Below are 20,603 nucleotides of genomic sequence, written 5' to 3'. Positions count from 1 at the left end.
CACTTATCCCTTTTAGTCGGTTAACCCCACCCAGTATGACGTAGAAATTGAACCGTTAGCGATAGAATCTTGGGTCAGATTGTGGATTAATGTACACATAAAAACCTATCATCTGCAAAAACAAAATCGATTCTATCTTGCATGGTTCAATAGATATGGACACTTATCCCTTTTAGTCGGTTAACCCAACCCAGTATGACGTAGAAATTGAACCGTTAGCGATAGAACCTTGGATCAGCTTGTGGATTAATATACACATAAAAACCTATCATCTGCAAAAACAAAATCGATTCTATCTTCCATGGTTCAATAGATATGGACACTTATCCCTTTTAGTCGGTTAACCCCACACAGTATGACGTAGAAATTGAACCGTTAGCGATAGAACCTTGGATCAGATTGTGTATTAATATACACATAAAAACCTATAATCTGCAAAAATAAAATCGATTCTATTTTGCTTGGTTCAATAGATGTGGACACTTATACCTTTTATGACGTAGAAATTGAACCGTTAGCGATAGAACCTTGGATCAGCTTGTGGATTAATACACACATAAAAACCTATCATCTGCAAAAACAAAATAGATTCTATCTTGCATGGTTCAATAGATATGGACACTTATCCCTTTTAGTCGGTTAACCCAACCCAGTATGACGTAGAAATTGAACCGTTAGCGATAGAACCTTGGATCAGCTTGTGGATTAATATACACATAAAAACCTATCATCTGCAAAAACAAAATCGATTCTATCTTGTTTGGTTCAATAGATATGGACACTTATCCCTATTAGTCGGTTAACCCCACCCAGTATGACGTAGAAATTGAACCGTTAGCGATAGAACCTTGGATCGGCTTGTGGATTAATATACACATAAAAACCTATCATCTGCAAAAACAAAATCGATTCTATCTTGCATGGTTCAATAGATATGGACACTTATCCCTTTTAGTCGGTTAACCCCACACATTATGACGTAGAAATTGAACCGCTAGCGATAGAACCTTGGATCAGCTTGTGGATTAATATACACATAAAAACCTATCATCTGCAAAAACAAAATCGATTCTATCTTGCATGGTTCAATAGATATGGACACTTATCCCTTTTAGTCGGTTAACCCCACCCAGTATGACGTAGAAATTGAACCATTAGCGATAGAACCTTAGATCAGCTTGTGGATTAATATACACATAAAAACCTATCATCTGCAAAAACAAAATCGATTCTATCTTGCTTGGTTCAATAGATATGGACACTTATCCCTATTAGTCGGTTAACCCCACCCAGTATGACGTAGAAATTGAACCGTTAGCGATAGAACCTTGGATCGGCTTGTGGATTAATATGCACATAAGAACCTATCATCTGCAAAAACAAAATCGATTCTATCTTGCTTGGTTCAATAGATATGGACACTTATCCCTATTAGTCGGTTAACCCCACCCAGTATGACGTAGAAATTGAACCGTTAGCGATAGAACCTTGGATCGGCTTGTGGATTAATATACACATAAAAACCTATCATCTGCAAAAACAAAATCGATTCTATCTTGCTTGGTTCAATAGATATGGACACTTATCCCTTTTAGTCGGTTAACCCCACACAGTATGACGTAGAAATTGAACCGTTAGCGATAGAACCTTGGATCAGATTGTGTATTAATATACACATAAAAACCTATAATCTGCAAAAATAAAATCGATTCTATTTTGCTTGGTTCAATAGATGTGGACACTTATACCTTTTATGACGTAGAAATTGAACCGTTAGCGATAGAACCTTGGATCAGCTTGTGGATTAATACACACATAAAAACCTACCATCTGCAGAAATAAAATCGATCCTGTCTTGCTTGGTTCAATAGATATGGACACTTATCCCTTTTATTCGGTTAACCCCACACAGTATGACGTAGAAATTGAACCGTTAGCGATAGAACCTTGGATCAGCTTGTGGATTAATATACACATAAAAACCTATCATCTGCATAAACAAAATCGATTCTATCTTGCTTGGTTCAATAGATATGGACACTTATCCCTTTTAGTCGGTTAACCCCACACAGTATGACGTAGAAATTGAACCGTTAGCGATAGAACCTTGGATCAGCTTGTGTATTAATATACACATAAAAACCTATAATCTGCAAAAATAAAATCGATTCTATTTTGCTTGGTTCAATAGATGTGGACACTTATCCCTTTTATGACGTAGAAATTGAACCGTTAGCGATAGAACCTTGGATCAGCTTGTGGATTAATACACACATAAAAACCTACCATCTGCAGAAATAAAATCGATCCTGTCTTGCTTGGTTCAATAGATATGGACACTTATCCCTTTTATTCGGTTAACCCCACACAGTATGACGTAGAAATTGAACCGTTAGCGATAGAACCTTGGATCAGCTTGTGGATTAATACACACATAAAAACCTATCATCTGCATAAACAAAATCGATTCTATCTTGCTTGGTTCAATAGATATGGACACTTATCCCTTTTAGTCGGTTAACCCCGCCCAGTTTGACGTAGAAATTGAACCGTTAGCGATAGAATATTGGGTCAGCTTGTGGATTAATATGCACATAAAAACCTACCATCTGCAAAAATAAATTCGATTCTACCTTGCTTGGTTCAATAGATATGGACACTTGTCCCTATTAGTCGGTTAACCCCACCTAGTATGACGTAGAAATTGAACCGTTAGCGATAGAACCTTGGATCAGCTTGTGGATTAATATACACATAAAAACCTATCATCTGCAAAAACAAAATCGATTCTATCTTCCATGGTTCAATAGATATGGACACTTATCCCTTTTAGTCGGTTAACCCCACCCAGTATGATGTAGAAATTGAATCGTTAGCGATAGAATCTTGGATCAGCTTTTGGATTAATATACACATAAAAGCCTACCATCTGCAAAAATAAAATCGATTCTGTCTTGCTTGGTTCAATAGATATGGACACTTATCCCTATTAGTCGGTTAACCCCACCTAGTATGACGTAGAAATTGAACCGTTAGCGATAGAACCTTGGATCATCTTGTGGATTAATACACATATAAAAACCTATCATCTGCAAAAAAAAAATCGATTCTATCTTGCTTGGTTCAATAGATATGGACACTTATCCCTTTTAGTCGGTTAACCCCACCCAGTATGACGTAGAAATTGAACCGTTAGCGATAGAATCTTGGGTCAGATTGTGGATTAATGTACACATAAAAACCTATCATCTGCAAAAACAAAATCGATTCTATCTTGCATGGTTCAATAGATATGGACACTTATCCCTTTTAGTCGGTTAACCCAACCCAGTATGACGTAGAAATTGAACCGTTAGCGATAGAACCTTGGATCAGCTTGTGGATTAATATACGCATAAAAACCTATCATCTGCAAAAACAAAATCGATTCTATCTTCCATGGTTCAATAGATATGGACACTTATCCCTTTTAGTCGGTTAACCCCACCCAGTATGATGTAGAAATTGAATCGTTAGCGATAGAATCTTGGATCAGCTTTTGGATTAATATACACATAAAAGCCTACCATCTGCAAAAATAAAATCGATTCTGTCTTGCTTGGTTCAATAGATATGGACACTTATCCCTTTTAGTCGGTTAACCTCACCCAGTTTGACGTAGAAATTGAACAGTTAGCGATAGAACCTTGGGTCAGCGTGTGGATTAATATGCACATAAAAACCTACCATCTGCAAAAATAAATTCGATTCTACCTTGCTTGGTTCAAAAGATATAGACACTTATCCCTATTAGTCGGTTAACCCCACCCAGTATGACGTAGAAATTGAACCGTTAGCGATAGAACCTTGGATCAGCTTTTGGATTAATATGCACATAAAAACCTACCATCTGCAAAAATAAAATCGATTCTATCTTGCTTGGTTCAATAGATATGGACACTTATCCCTTTTAGTCGGTTAACCCCACCCAGTATGACGTAGAAATTGAACCGTTAGCGATAGAATCTTGGGTCAGATTGTGGATTAATATACACATAAAAACCTATCATCTGCAAAAACAAAATAGATTCTATCTTGCATGGTTCAATAGATATGGACACTTATCCCTTTTAGTCGGTTAACCCAACCCAGTATGACGTAGAAATTGAACCGTTAGCGATAGAACCTTGGATCAGCTTGTGGATTAATATACACATAAAAACCTATCATCTGCAAAAACAAAATCGATTCTATCTTGCATGGTTCAATAGATATGGACACTTATCCCTTTTAGTCGGTTAACCCCACCCAGTATGACGTAGAAATTGAACCGTTAGCGATAGAACCTTGGATCAGCTTGTGGATTAATATACACATAAAAACCTATCATCTGCAAAAACAAAATCGATTCTATCTTGCATGGTTTAATAGATATGGACACTTATCCCTTTTAGTCGGTTAACCCAACCCAGTATGACGTAGAAATTGAACCGTTAGCGATAGAACCTTTTGACGCTCGTGGATTAATATACACATAAAAACCTATCATCTGCAAAAATAAAATCGATTCTGTCTTGCTTGGTTCAATAGATATGGACACTTATCCCTTTTAGTTGGTTAACCCCACACAGTATGACGTAGAAATTGAACCGTTAGCGATAGAACCTTGGATCAACTTGTGGATTGATATACACAAAAAAACCTATAATCTGCAAAAATAAAATCGATTCTATCTTGCATGGTTCAATAGATATGGACACTTATCCCTTTTAGTCGGTTAACCCCACCCAGTATGACGTAGAAATTGAACCGTTAACGATAGAACCTTGTGTCAGTTTGTGGATTAATATACGCATAAAAACCTATCATCTGCAAAAACAAAATCGGTTCTATCTTGCTTGGTTCAATAGATATGGACACTTATCCCTTTTAGTCGGTAAACCCCACCCAGTATGACGTAGAAATTGAACCGTTAGCGATAGAACCTTGGATCAGCTTGTGGATTAATATACACATAAAAACCTATCATCTGCAAAAACAAAATCGATTCTATCTTGCATTGTTTAATAGATATGGACACTTATCCCTTTTAGTCGGTTAACCCCACCCAGTATGACGTAGAAATTGAACCGTTAGCGATAGAACCTTGGATCAGCTTGTGGATTAATATACACATAAGAACCTATCATCTGCAAAAATAAAATCGATTCTGTCTTGCTTGGTTCAATAGATATGGACACTTATACCTTTTAGTCGGTTAACCTCACCCAGTTTGACGTAGAAATTGAACCGTTAGCGATAGAACCTTGGATCGGCTTGTGGATTAATATACACATAAAAAACTATCATTTGCAAAAACAAAATCGATTCTATCTTGCTTGGTTCAATAGATATGGACACTTATCCCTTTTAGTCGGTTAACCCCACACAGTATGACGTAGAAATTGAACCGTTAGCGATAGAACCTTGGATCAACTTGTGGATTGATATACACATAAAAACCTATAATCTGCAAAAATAAAATCGATTCTATTTTGCTTGGTTCAATAGATATGGACACTTATCCCTTTTATGACGTAGAAATTGAACCGTTAGCGATAGATCCTTGGATCAGCTTGTGGATTAATATACACATAAAAACCTATCATCTGCAAAAACAAAATCGATTCTATCTTGCTTGGTTCAATAGATATGGACACTTATCCCTTTTAGTCGGTTAACCCCACACAGTATGACGTAGAAATTGAACCGTTAGCGATAGAACCTTGGATCAGCTTGTGGATTAATATACACATAAAAACCTATCATCTGCAAAAACAAAATCGATTCTATCTTGCTTGGTTCAATAGATATGGACACTTATCCCTTTTAGTCGGTTAACCCCACACAGTATGACGTAGAAATTGAACCGTTAGCGATAGAACCTTGGATCAGATTGTGTATTAATATACACATAAAAACCTATAATCTGCAAAAATAAAATCGATTCTATTTTGCTTGGTTCAATAGATGTGGACACTTATACCTTTTATGACGTAGAAATTGAACCGTTAGCGATAGAACCTTGGATCAGCTTGTGGATTAATACACACATAAAAACCTACCATCTGCAGAAATAAAATCGATCCTGTCTTGCTTGGTTCAATAGATATGGACACTTATCCCTTTTATTCGGTTAACCCCACACAGTATGACGTAGAAATTGAACCGTTAGCGATAGAACCTTGGATCAGCTTGTGGATTAATATACACATAAAAACCTATCATCTGCATAAACAAAATCGATTCTATCTTGCTTGGTTCAATAGATATGGACACTTATCCCTTTTAGTCGGTTAACCCCGCCCAGTTTGACGTAGAAATTGAACCGTTAGCGATACAATATTGGGTCAGCTTGTGGATTAATATGCACATAAAAACCTACCATCTGCAAAAATAAATTCGATTCTACCTTGCTTGGTTCAATAGATATGGACACTTGTCCCTATTAGTCGGTTAACCCCACCTAGTATGACGTAGAAATTGAACTGTTAGCGATAGAACCTTGGATCAGCTTGTGGATTAATATACACATAAGAAGCTATCATCTGCAAAAACAAAATCGATTCTATCTTGTTTGGTTCAATAGATATGGACACTTATCCCTATTAGTCGGTTAACCCCACCTAGTATGACGTAGAAATTGAACCGTTAGCGATAGAACCTTGGATCAGCTTGTGGATTAATACACATATAAAAACCTATCATCTGCAAAAACAAAATCGATTCTATCTTGCTTGGTTCAATAGATATGGACACTTATCCCTTTTAGTCGGTTAACCCCACCCAGTATGACGTAGAAATTGAACCGTTAGCGATAGAATCTTGGGTCAGATTGTGGATTAATGTACACATAAAAACCTATCATCTGCAAAAACAAAATCGATTCTATCTTGCATGGTTCAATAGATATGGACACTTATCCCTTTTAGTCGGTTAACCCAACCCAGTATGACGTAGAAATTGAACCGTTAGCGATAGAACCTTGGATCAGCTTGTGGATTAATATACACATAAAAACCTATCATCTGCAAAAACAAAATCGATTCTATCTTCCATGGTTCAATAGATATGGACACTTATCCCTTTTAGTCGGTTAACCCCACCCAGTATGATGTAGAAATTGAATCGTTAGCGATAGAATCTTGGATCAGCTTTTGGATTAATATACACATAAAAGCCTACCATCTGCAAAAATAAAATCGATTCTGTCTTGCTTGGTTCAATAGATATGGACACTTATCCCTTTTAGTCGGTTAACCTCACCCAGTTTGACGTAGAAATTGAACAGTTAGCGATAGAACCTTGGGTCAGCGTGTGGATTAATATGCACATAAAAACCTACCATCTGCAAAAATAAATTCGATTCTACCTTGCTTGGTTCAAAAGATATAGACACTTATCCCTATTAGTCGGTTAACCCCACCCAGTATGACGTAGAAATTGAACCGTTAGCGATAGAACCTTGGATCAGCTTTTGGATTAATATGCACATAAAAACCTACCATCTGCAAAAATAAAATCGATTCTATCTTGCTTGGTTCAATAGATATGGACACTTATCCCTTTTAGTCGGTTAACCCCACCCAGTATGACGTAGAAATTGAACCGTTAGCGATAGAATCTTGGGTCAGATTGTGGATTAATATACACATAAAAACCTATCATCTGCAAAAACAAAATCGATTCTATCTTGCATGGTTCAATAGATATGGACACTTATCCCTTTTAGTCGGTTAACCCAACCCAGTATGACGTAGAAATTGAACCGTTAGCGATAGAACCTTGGATCAGCTTGTGGATTAATATACACATAAAAACCTATCATCTGCAAAAACAAAATCGATTCTATCTTGCATGGTTCAATAGATATGGACACTTATCCCTTTTAGTCGGTTAACCCCACCCAGTATGACGTAGAAATTGAACCGTTAGCGATAGAACCTTGGATCAGCTTGTGGATTAATATACACATAAAAACCTATCATCTGCAAAAACAAAATCGATTCTATCTTGCATGGTTTAATAGATATGGACACTTATCCCTTTTAGTCGGTTAACCCAACCCAGTATGACGTAGAAATTGAACCGTTAGCGATAGAACCTTTTGACGCTTGTGGATTAATACACACATAAAAACCTATCATCTGCAAAAATAAAATCGATTCTGTCTTGCTTGGTTCAATAGATATGGACACTTATCCCTTTTAGTTGGTTAACCCCACACAGTATGACGTAGAAATTGAACCGTTAGCGATAGAACCTTGGATCAACTTGTGGATTGATATACACATAAAAACCTATAATCTGCAAAAATAAAATCGATTCTATCTTGCATGGTTCAATAGATATGGACACTTATCCCTTTTAGTCGGTTAACCCCACCCAGTATGACGTAGAAATTGAACCGTTAACGATAGAACCTTGTGTCAGTTTGTGGATTAATATACGCATAAAAACCTATCATCTGCAAAAACAAAATCGGTTCTATCTTGCTTGGTTCAATAGATATGGACACTTATCCCTTTTAGTCGGTAAACCCCACCCAGTATGACGTAGAAATTGAACCGTTAGCGATAGAACCTTGGATCAGCTTGTGGATTAATATACACATAAAAACCTATCATCTGCAAAAACAAAATCGATTCTATCTTGCATTGTTTAATAGATATGGACACTTATCCCTTTTAGTCGGTTAACCCCACCCAGTATGACGTAGAAATTGAACCGTTAGCGATAGAACCTTGGATCAGCTTGTGGATTAATATACACATAAGAACCTATCATCTGCAAAAATAAAATCGATTCTGTCTTGCTTGGTTCAATAGATATGGACACTTATACCTTTTAGTCGGTTAACCTCACCCAGTTTGACGTAGAAATTGAACCGTTAGCGATAGAACCTTGGATCGGCTTGTGGATTAATATACACATAAAAACCTATCATTTGCAAAAACAAAATCGATTCTATCTTGCTTGGTTCAATAGATATGGACACTTATCCCTTTTAGTCGGTTAACCCCACACAGTATGACGTAGAAATTGAACCGTTAGCGATAGAACCTTGGATCAACTTGTGGATTGATATACACATAAAAACCTATAATCTGCAAAAATAAAATCGATTCTATTTTGCTTGGTTCAATAGATATGGACACTTATCCCTTTTATGACGTAGAAATTGAACCGTTAGCGATAGATCCTTGGATCAGCTTGTGGATTAATATACACATAAAAACCTATCATCTGCAAAAACAAAATCGATTCTATCTTGCATGGTTCAATAGATATGGACACTTATCCCTTTTAGTCGGTTAACCCAACCCAGTATGACGTAGAAATTGAACCGTTAGCGACAGAACCTTAGATCAGCTTGTGGATTAATATACACATAAAAACCTATCATCTGCAAAAACAAAATCGATTCTATCTTGCTTGGTTCAATAGATATGGACACTTATCCCTTTTAGTCGGTTAACCCCACACAGTATGACGTAGAAATTGAACCGTTAGCGATAGAACCTTGGATCAGCTTGTGGATTAATATACACATAAAAACCTATCATCTGCAAAAACAAAATCGATTCTATCTTGCTTGGTTCAATAGATATGGACACTTATCCCTATTAGTCGGTTAACCCCACCCAGTATGACGTAGAAATTGAACCGTTAGCGATAGAACCTTGGATCGGCTTGTGGATTAATATACACATAAAAACCTATCATCTGCAAAAACAAAATCGATTCTATCTTGCATGGTTCCATAGATATGGACACTTATCCCTTTTAGTCGGTTAACCCCACACATTATGACGTAGAAATTGAACCGCTAGCGATAGAACCTTGGATCAGCTTGTGGATTAATATACACATAAAAACCTATAATCTGCAAAAATAAAATCGATTCTATTTTGCTTGGTTCAATAGATGTGGACACTTATCCCTTTTATGACGTAGAAATTGAACCGTTAGCGATAGAACCTTGGATCAGCTTGTGGATTAATATACACATAAGAACCTATCATCTGCAAAAATAAAATCGATTCTGTCTTGCTTGGTTCAATAGATATGGACACTTATACCTTTTAGTCGGTTAACCTCACCCAGTTTGACGTAGAAATTGAACCGTTAGCGATAGAACCTTGGATCGGCTTGTGGATTAATATACACATAAAAACCTATCATTTGCAAAAACAAAATCGATTCTATCTTGCTTGGTTCAATAGATATGGACACTTATCCCTTTTAGTCGGTTAACCCCACACAGTATGACGTAGAAATTGAACCGTTAGCGATAGAACCTTGGATCAGCTTGTGGATTAATATACACATAAAAACCTATCATCTGCAAAAACAAAATCGATTCTATCTTGCTTGGTTCAATAGATATGGACACTTATCCCTATTAGAAGGTTAACCCCACCCAGTATGACGTAGAAATTGAACCGTTAGCGATAGAACCTTGGATCGGCTTGTGGATTAATATACACATAAAAACCTATCATCTGCAAAAACAAAATCGATTCTATCTTGCATGGTTCAATAGATATGGACACTTATCCCTTTTATTCGGTTAACCCCACACAGTATGACGTAGAAATTGAACCGTTAGCGATAGAACCTTGGATCAGCTTGTGGATTAATATACACATAAAAACCTATCATCTGCATAAACAAAATCGATTCTATCTTGCTTGGTTCAATAGATATGGACACTTATCCCTTTTAGTCGGTTAACCCCGCCCAGTTTGACGTAGAAATTGAACCGTTAGCGATAGAATATTGGGTCAGCTTGTGGATTAATATGCACTTAAAAACCTACCATCTGCAAAAATAAATTCGATTCTACCTTGCTTGGTTCAATAGATATGGACACTTGTCCCTATTAGTCGGTTAACCCCACCTAGTATGACGTAGAAATTGAACCGTTAGCGATAGAACCTTGGATCAGCTTGTGGAGTAATATACACATAAGAAGCTATCATCTGCAAAAACAAAATCGATTCTATCTTGTTTGGTTCAATAGATATGGACACTTATCCCTATTAGTCGGTTAACCCCACCTAGTATGACGTAGAAATTGAACCGTTAGCGATAGAACCTTGGATCAACTTGTGGATTAATACACATATAAAAACCTGTCATCTACAAAAACAAAATCGATTCTATCTTGCTTGGTTCAATAGATATGGACACTTATCCCTTTTAGTCGGTTAACCCCACCCAGTATGACGTAGAAATTGAACCGTTAGCGATAGAATCTTGGGTCAGATTGTGGATTAATATACACATAAAAACCTATCATCTGCAAAAACAAAATCGATTCTATCTTGCATGGTTCAATAGATATGGACACTTATCCCTTTTAGTCGGTTAACCCAACCCAGTATGACGTAGAAATTGAACCGTTAGCGATAGAACCTTGGATCAGCTTGTGGATTAATATACACATAAAAACCTATCATCTGCAAAAACAAAATCGATTCTATCTTCCACGGTTCAATAGATATGGACACTTATCCCTTTTAGTCGGTTAACCCCACCCAGTATGATGTAGAAATTGAATCGTTAGCGATAGAATCTTGGATCAGCTTTTGGATTAATATACACATAAAAGCCTACCATCTGCAAAAATAAAATCGATTCTGTCTTGCTTGGTTCAATAGATATGGACACTTATCCCTTTTAGTCGGTTAACCTCACCCAGTTTGACGTAGAAATTGAACCGTTAGCGATAGAACCTTGGGTCAGCTTGTGTATATATGCACATAAAAACCTACCATCTGCAAAAATAAATTCGATTCTACCTTGCTTGGTTCAAAAGATATAGACACTTATCCCTATTAGTCGGTTAACCCCACCCAGTATGACGTAGAAATTGAACCGTTAGCGATAGAACCTTGGATCGGCTTGTGGATTAATATACACATAAAAGCCTATCATCTGCAAAAACAAAATCGATTCTATCTTGCATGGTTCAATAGATATGGACACTTATCCCTTTTAGTCGGTTAACCCCACACATTATGACGTAGAAATTGAACCGTTAGCGATAGAACCTTGGATCAGCTTGTGGATTAATATACACATAAAAACCTATAATCTGCAAAAATAAAATCGATTCTATTTTGCTTGGTTCAATAGATGTGGACACTTATCCCTTTTATGACGTAGAAGTTGAACCGTTAGCGATAGAACCTTGGATCAGCTTGTGGATTAATACACACATAAAAACCTACCATCTGCAGAAATAAAATCGATTCTGTCTTGCTTGGTTCAATAGATATGGACACTTATCCCTTTTAGTCGGTTAACCCCACACAGTATGACGTAGAAATTGAACCGTTAACGATAGAACCTTGGATCAGCTTGTGGATTAATATACACATAAAAACCTATCATCTGCATAAACAAAATCGATTCTATCTTGCATGGTTTAATAGATATGGACACTTATCCCTTTTAGTCGGTTAACCCAACCCAGTATGACGTAGAAATTGAACCGTTAGCGATAGAACCTTTTCACGCTTGTGGATTAATATACACATAAAAACCTATCATCTGCAAAAATAAAATCGATTCTGTCTTGCTTAGTTCAATAGATATGGACACTTATCCCTTTTAGTTGGTTAACCCCACACAGTATGACGTAGAAATTGAACCGTTAGCGATAGAACCTTGGATCAACTTGTGGATTGATATACACATAAAAACCTATAATCTGCAAAAATAAAATCGATTCTATCTTGCATGGTTCAATAGATATGGACACTTATCCCTTTTAGTCGGTTAACCCCACCCAGTATGACGTAGAAATTGAACCGTTAACGATAGAACCTTGTGTCAGTTTGTGGATTAATACACGCATAAAAACCTATCATCTGCAAAAACAAAATCGGTTCTATCTTGCTTGGTTCAATAGATATGGACACTTATCCCTTTTAGTCGGTAAACCCCACCCAGTATGACGTAGAAATTGAACCGTTAGCGATAGAACCTTGGATCAGCTTGTGGATTAATATACACATAAAAACCTATCATCTGCAAAAACAAAATCGATTCTATCTTGCATTGTTTAATAGATATGGACACTTATCCCTTTTAGTCGGTTAACCCCACCCAGTATGACGTAGAAATTGAACCGTTAGCGATAGAACCTTGGATCAGCTTGTGGATTAATATACACATAAGAACCTATCATCTGCAAAAATAAAATCGATTCTGTCTTGCTTGGTTCAATAGATATGGACACTTATACCTTTTAGTCGGTTAACCTCACCCAGTTTGACGTAGAAATTGAACCGTTAGCGATAGAACCTTGGATCGGCTTGTGGATTAATATACACATAAAAACCTATCATTTGCAAAAACAAAATCGATTCTATCTTGCTTGGTTCAATAGATATGGACACTTATCCCTTTTAGTCGGTTAACCCCACACAGTATGACGTAGAAATTGAACCGTTAGCGATAGAACCTTGGATCAACTTGTGGATTGATATACACATAAAAACCTATAATCTGCAAAAATAAAATCGATTCTATTTTGCTTGGTTCAATAGATATGGACACTTATCCCTTTTATGACGTAGAAATTGAACCGTTAGCGATAGATCCTTGGATCAGCTTGTGGATTAATATACACATAAAAACCTATCATCTGCAAAAACAAAATCGATTCTATCTTGCATGGTTCAATAGATATGGACACTTATCCCTTTTAGTCGGTTAACCCCACCCAGTATGACGTAGAAATTGAACCGTTAGCGACAGAACCTTAGATCAGCTTGTGGATTAATATACACATAAAAACCTATCATCTGCAAAAACAAAATCGATTCTATCTTGCTTGGTTCAATAGATATGGACACTTATCCCTTTTAGTCGGTTAACCCCACACAGTATGACGTAGAAATTGAACCGTTAGCGATAGAACCTTGGATCAGCTTGTGGATTAATATACACATAAAAACCTATCATCTGCAAAAACAAAATCGATTCTATCTTGCTTGGTTCAATAGATATGGACACTTATCCCTATTAGTCGGTTAACCCCACCCAGTATGACGTAGAAATTGAACCGTTAGCGATAGAACCTTGGATCGGCTTGTTGATTAATATACACATAAAAACCTATCATCTGCAAAAACAAAATCGATTCTATCTTGCATGGTTCAATAGATATGGACACTTATCCCTTTTAGTCGGTTAACCCCACACATTATGACGTAGAAATTGAACCGCTAGCGACAGAACCTTGGATCAGCTTGTGGATTAATATACACATAAAAACCTATCATCTGCAAAAACAAAATCGATTCTATCTTGCATGGTTCAATAGATATGGACACTTATCCCTTTTAGTCGGTTAACCCCACCCAGTATGACGTAGAAATTGAACCGTTAGCGATAGAACCTTAGATCAGCTTGTGGATTAATATACACATAAAAACCTATCATCTGCAAAAACAAAATCGATTCTATCTTGCTTGGTTCAATAGATATGGACACTTATCCCTATTAGTCGGTTAACGCCACCCAGTATGACGTAGAAATTGAACCGTTAGCGATAGAACCTTGGATCGGCTTGTGGATTAATATACACATAAAAACCTATCATCTGCAAAAACAAAATCGATTCTATCTTGCTTGGTTCAATAGATATGGACACTTATCCCTATTAGTCGGTTAACCCCACCCAGTATGACGTAGAAATTGAACCGTTAGCGATAGAACCTTGGATCGGCTTGTGGATTAATATACACATAAAAACCTATCATCTGCAAAAACAAAATCGATTCTATCTTGCTTGGTTCAATAGATATGGACACTTATCCCTTTTAGTCGGTTAACCCCACACAGTATGACGTAGAAATTGAACCGTTAGCGATAGAACCTTGGATCAGCTTGTGTATTAATATACACATAAAAACCTATAATCTGCAAAAATAAAATCGATTCTATTTTGCTTGGTTCAATAGATGTGGAAACTTATCCCTTTTATGACGTAGAAATTGAACCGTTAGCGATAGAACCTTGGATCAGCTTGTGGATTAATACACACATAAAAACCTACCATCTGCAGAAATAAAATCGATCCTGTCTTGCTTGGTTCAATAGATATGGACACTTATCCCTTTTATTCGGTTAACCCCACACAGTATGACGTAGAAATTGAACCGTTAGCGATAGAACCTTGGATCAGCTTGTGGATTAATATACACATAAAAACCTATCATCTGCATAAACAAAATCGATTCTATCTTGCTTGGTTCAATAGATATGGACACTTATCCCTTTTAGTCGGTTAACCCCACACAGTATGACGTAGAAATTGAACCGTTAGCGATAGAACCTTGGATCAGCTTGCGTATTAATATACACATAAAAACCTATAATCTGCAAAAATAAAATCGATTCTATTTTGCTTGGTTCAATAGATGTGGACACTTATCCCTTTTATGACGTAGAAATTGAACCGTTAGCGATAGAACCTTGGATCAGCTTGTGGATTAATACACACATAAAAACCTACCATCTGCAGAAATAAAATCGATCCTGTCTTGCTTGGTTCAATAGATATGGACACTTATCCCTTTTATTCGGTTAACCCCACACAGTATGACGTAGAAATTGAACCGTTAGCGATAGAACCTTGGATCAGCTTGTGGATTAATACACACATAAAAACCTATCATCTGCATAAACAAAATCGATTCTATCTTGCTTGGTTCAATAGATATGGACACTTATCCCTTTTAGTCGGTTAACCCCGCCCAGTTTGACGTAGAAATTGAACCGTTAGCGATAGAATATTGGGTCAGCTTGTGGATTAATATGCACTTAAAAACCTACCATCTGCAAAAATAAATTCGATTCTACCTTGCTTGGTTCAATAGATATGGACACTTGTCCCTATTAGTCGGTTAACCCCACCTAGTATGACGTAGAAATTGAACCGTTAGCGATAGAACCTTGGATCAGCTTGTGGATTAATATACACATAAGAAGCTATCATCTGCAAAAACAAAATCGATTCTATCTTGTTTGGTTCAATAGATATGGACACTTATCCCTATTAGTCGGTTAACCCCACCTAGTATGACGTAGAAATTGAACCGTTAGCGATAGAACCTTGGATCAGCTTGTGGATTAATACACATATAAAAACCTGTCATCTGCAAAAACAAAATCGATTCTATCTTGCTTGGTTCAATAGATATGGACACTTATCCCTTTTAGTCGGTTAACCCCACCCAGTATGACGTAGAAATTGAACCGTTAGCGATAGAATCTTGGGTCAGATTGTGGATTAATATACACATAAAAACCTATCATCTGCAAAAACAAAATCGATTCTATCTTGCATGGTTCAATAGATATGGACACTTATCCCTTTTAGTCGGTTAACCCAACCCAGTATGACGTAGAAATTGAACCGTTAGCGATAGAACCTTGGATCAGCTTGTGGATTAATATACACATAAAAACCTATCATCTGCAAAAACAAAATCGATTCTATCTTCCATGGTTCAATAGATATGGACACTTATCCCTTTTAGTCGGTTAACCCCACCCAGTATGATGTAGAAATTGAATCGTTAGCGATAGAATCTTGGATCAGCTTTTGGATTAATATACACATAAAAGCCTACCATCTGCAAAAATAAAATCGATTCTGTCTTGCTTGGTTCAATAGATATGGACACTTATCCCTTTTAGTCGGTTAACCTCACCCAGTTTGACGTAGAAATTGAACCGTTAGCGATAGAACCTTGGGTCAGCTTGTGGATTAATGTGCACATAAAAACCTACCATCTGCAAAAATAAATTCGATTCTACCTTGCTTGGTTCAAAAGATAGAGACACTTATCCCTATTAGTCGGTTAACCCCACCCAGTATGACGTAGAAATTGAACCGTTAGCGATAGAACCTTGGATCGGCTTGTGGATTAATATACACATAAAAGCCTATCATCTGCAAAAACAAAATCGATTCTATCTTGCATGGTTCAATAGATATGGACACTTATCCCTTTTAGTCGGTTAACCCCACACATTATGACGTAGAAATTGAACCGTTAGCGATAGAACCTTGGATCAGCTTGTGGATTAATATACACATAAAAACCTATAATCTGCAAAAATAAAATCGATTCTATTTTGCTTGGTTCAATAGATGTGGACACTTATCCCTTTTATGACGTAGAAGTTGAACCGTTAGCGATAGAACCTTGGATCAGCTTGTGGATTAATACACACATAAAAACCTACCATCTGCAGAAATAAAATCGATTCTGTCTTGCTTGGTTCAATAGATATGGACACTTATCCCTTTTAGTCGGTTAACCCCACACAGTATGACGTAGAAATTGAACCGTTAACGATAGAACCTTGGATCAGCTTGTGGATTAATATACACATAAAAACCTATCATCTGCAAAAACAAAATCGATTCTATCTTGCATGGTTTAATAGATATGGACACTTATCCCTTTTAGTCGGTTAACCCAACCCAGTATGACGTAGAAATTGAACCGTTAGCGATAGAACCTTTTCACGCTTGTGGATTAATATACACATAAAAACCTATCATCTGCAAAAATAAAATCGATTCTGTCTTGCTTGGTTCAATAGATATGGACACTTATCCCTTTTAGTTGGTTAACCCCACACAGTATGACGTAGAAATTGAACCGTTAGCGATAGAACCTTGGATCAACTTGTGGATTGATATACACATAAAAACCTATAATCTGCAAAAATAAAATCGATTCTATCTTGCATGGTTCAATAGATATGGACACTTATCCCTTTTAGTCGGTTAACCCCACCCAGTATGACGTAGAAATTGAACCGTTAACGATAGAACCTTGTGTCAGTTTGTGGATTAATATACGCATAAAAACCTATCATCTGCAAAAACAAAATCGGTTCTATCTTGCTTGGTTCAATAGATATGGACACTTATCCCTTTTAGTCGGTAAACCCCACCCAGTATGACGTAGAAATTGAGCCGTTAGCGATAGAACCTTGGATCAGCTTGTGGATTAATACACACATAAAAACCTATCATCTGCAAAAACAAAATCGATTCTATCTTGCATTGTTTAATAGATATGGACACTTATCCCTTTTAGTCGGTTAACCCCACCCAGTATGACGTAGAAATTGAACCGTTAGCGATAGAACCTTGGATCAGCTTGTGGATTAATATACACATAAGAACCTATCATCTGCAAAAATAAAATCGATTCTGTCTTGCTTGGTTCAATAGATATGGACACTTATACCTTTTAGTCGGTTAACCTCACCCAGTTTGACGTAGAAATTGAACCGTTTTCGATAGAACCTTGGATCGGCTTGTGGATTAATATACACATAAAAACCTATCATTTGCAAAAACAAAATCGATTCTATCTTGCTTGGTTCAATAGATATGGACACTTATCCCTTTTAGTCGGTTAACCCCACACAGTATGACGTAGAAATTGAACCGTTAGCGATAGAACCTTGGATTAACTTGTGGATTGATATACACATAAAAACCTATAATCTGCAAAAATAAAATCGATTCTATTTTGCTTGGTTCAATAGATATGGACACTTATCCCTTTTATGACGTAGAAATTGAACCGTTAGCGATAGATCCTTGGATCAGCTTGTGGATTAATATACACATAAAAACCTATCATCTGCAAAAACAAAATCGATTCTATCTTCCTTGGTTCAATAGATATGGACACTTATCCCTTTTAGTCGGTTAACCCCACACAGTATGACGTAGAAATTGAACCGTTAGCGATAGAACCTTGGATCAGCTTGTGGATTAATATACACATAAAAACCTATCATCTGCAAAAACAAAATCGATTCTATCTTGCTTGGTTCAATAGATATGGACACTTATCCCTATTAGTCGGTTAACCCCACCCAGTATGACGTAGAAATTGAACCGTTAGCGATAGAACCTTGGATCGGCTTGTGGATTAATATACACATAAAAACCTATCATCTGCAAAAACAAAATCGATTCTATCTTGCATGGTTCAATAGATATGGACACTTATCCCTTTTAGTCGGTTAACCCCACACATTATGACGTAGAAATTGAACCGCTAGCGATAGAACCTTGGATCAGCTTGTGGATTAATATACACATAAAAACCTATCATCTGCAAAAACAAAATCGATTCTATCTTGCATGGTTCAATAGATATGGACACTTATCCCTTTTAGTCGGTTAACCCCACCCAGTATGACGTAGAAATTGAACCGTTAGCGATAGAACCTTAGATCAGCTTGTGGATTAATATACACATAAAAACCTATCATCTGCAAAAACAAAATCGATTCTATCTTGCTTGGTTCAATAGATATGGACACTTATCCCTATTAGTCGGTTAACCCCACCCAGTATGACGTAGAAATTGAACCGTTAGCGATAGAACCTTGGATCGGCTTGTGGATTAATATACACATAAAAACCTATAATCTGCAAAAATAAAATCGATTCTATTTTGCTTGGTTCAATAGATGTGGACACTTATCCCTTTTATGACGTAGAAGTTGAACCGTTAGCGATAGAACCTTGGATCAGCTTGTGGATTAATACACACATAAAAACCTACCATCTGCAGAAATAAAATCGATTCTGTCTTGCTTGGTTCAATAGATATGGACACTTATCCCTTTTAGTCGGTTAACCCCACACAGTATGACGTAGAAATTGAACCGTTAACGATAGAACCTTGGATCAGCTTGTGGATTAATATACACATAAAAACCTATCATCTGCAAAAACAAAATCGATTCTATCTTGCATGGTTTAATAGATATGGACACTTATCCCTTTTAGTCGGTTAACCCAACCCAGTATGACGTAGAAATTGAACCGTTAGCGATAGAACCTTTTCACGCTTGTGGATTAATATACACATAAAAACCTATCATCTGCAAAAATAAAATCGATTCTGTCTTGCTTGGTTCAATAGATATGGACACTTATCCCTTTTAGTTGGTTAACCCCACACAGTATGACGTAGAAATTGAACCGTTAGCGATAGAACCTTGGATCAACTTGTGGATTGATATACACATAAAAACCTATAATCTGCAAAAATAAAATCGATTCTATCTTGCATGGTTCAATAGATATGGACACTTATCCCTTTTAGTCGGTTAACCCCACCCAGTATGACGTAGAAATTGAACCGTTAACGATAGAACCTTGTGTCAGTTTGTGGATTAATATACGCATAAAAACCTATCATCTGCAAAAACAAAATCGGTTCTATCTTGCTTGGTTCAATAGATATGGACACTTATCCCTTTTAGTCGGTAAACCCCACCCAGTATGACGTAGAAATTGAGCCGTTAGCGATAGAACCTTGGATCAGCTTGTGGATTAATACACACATAAAAACCTATCATCTGCAAAAACAAAATCGATTCTATCTTGCATTGTTTAATAGATATGGACACTTATCCCTTTTAGTCGGTTAACCCCACCCAGTATGACGTAGAAATTGAACCGTTAGCGATAGAACCTTGGATCAGCTTGTGGATTAATATACACATAAGAA

Source organism: Eurosta solidaginis, unplaced genomic scaffold (genome assembly GCF_040869045.1).
Source record: "Eurosta solidaginis isolate ZX-2024a unplaced genomic scaffold, ASM4086904v1 ctg00001105.1, whole genome shotgun sequence".
In the NCBI taxonomy this organism is placed as follows: domain Eukaryota; kingdom Metazoa; phylum Arthropoda; class Insecta; order Diptera; family Tephritidae; genus Eurosta; species Eurosta solidaginis.
Note: the sequence above shows the minus strand (reverse complement) of the source record.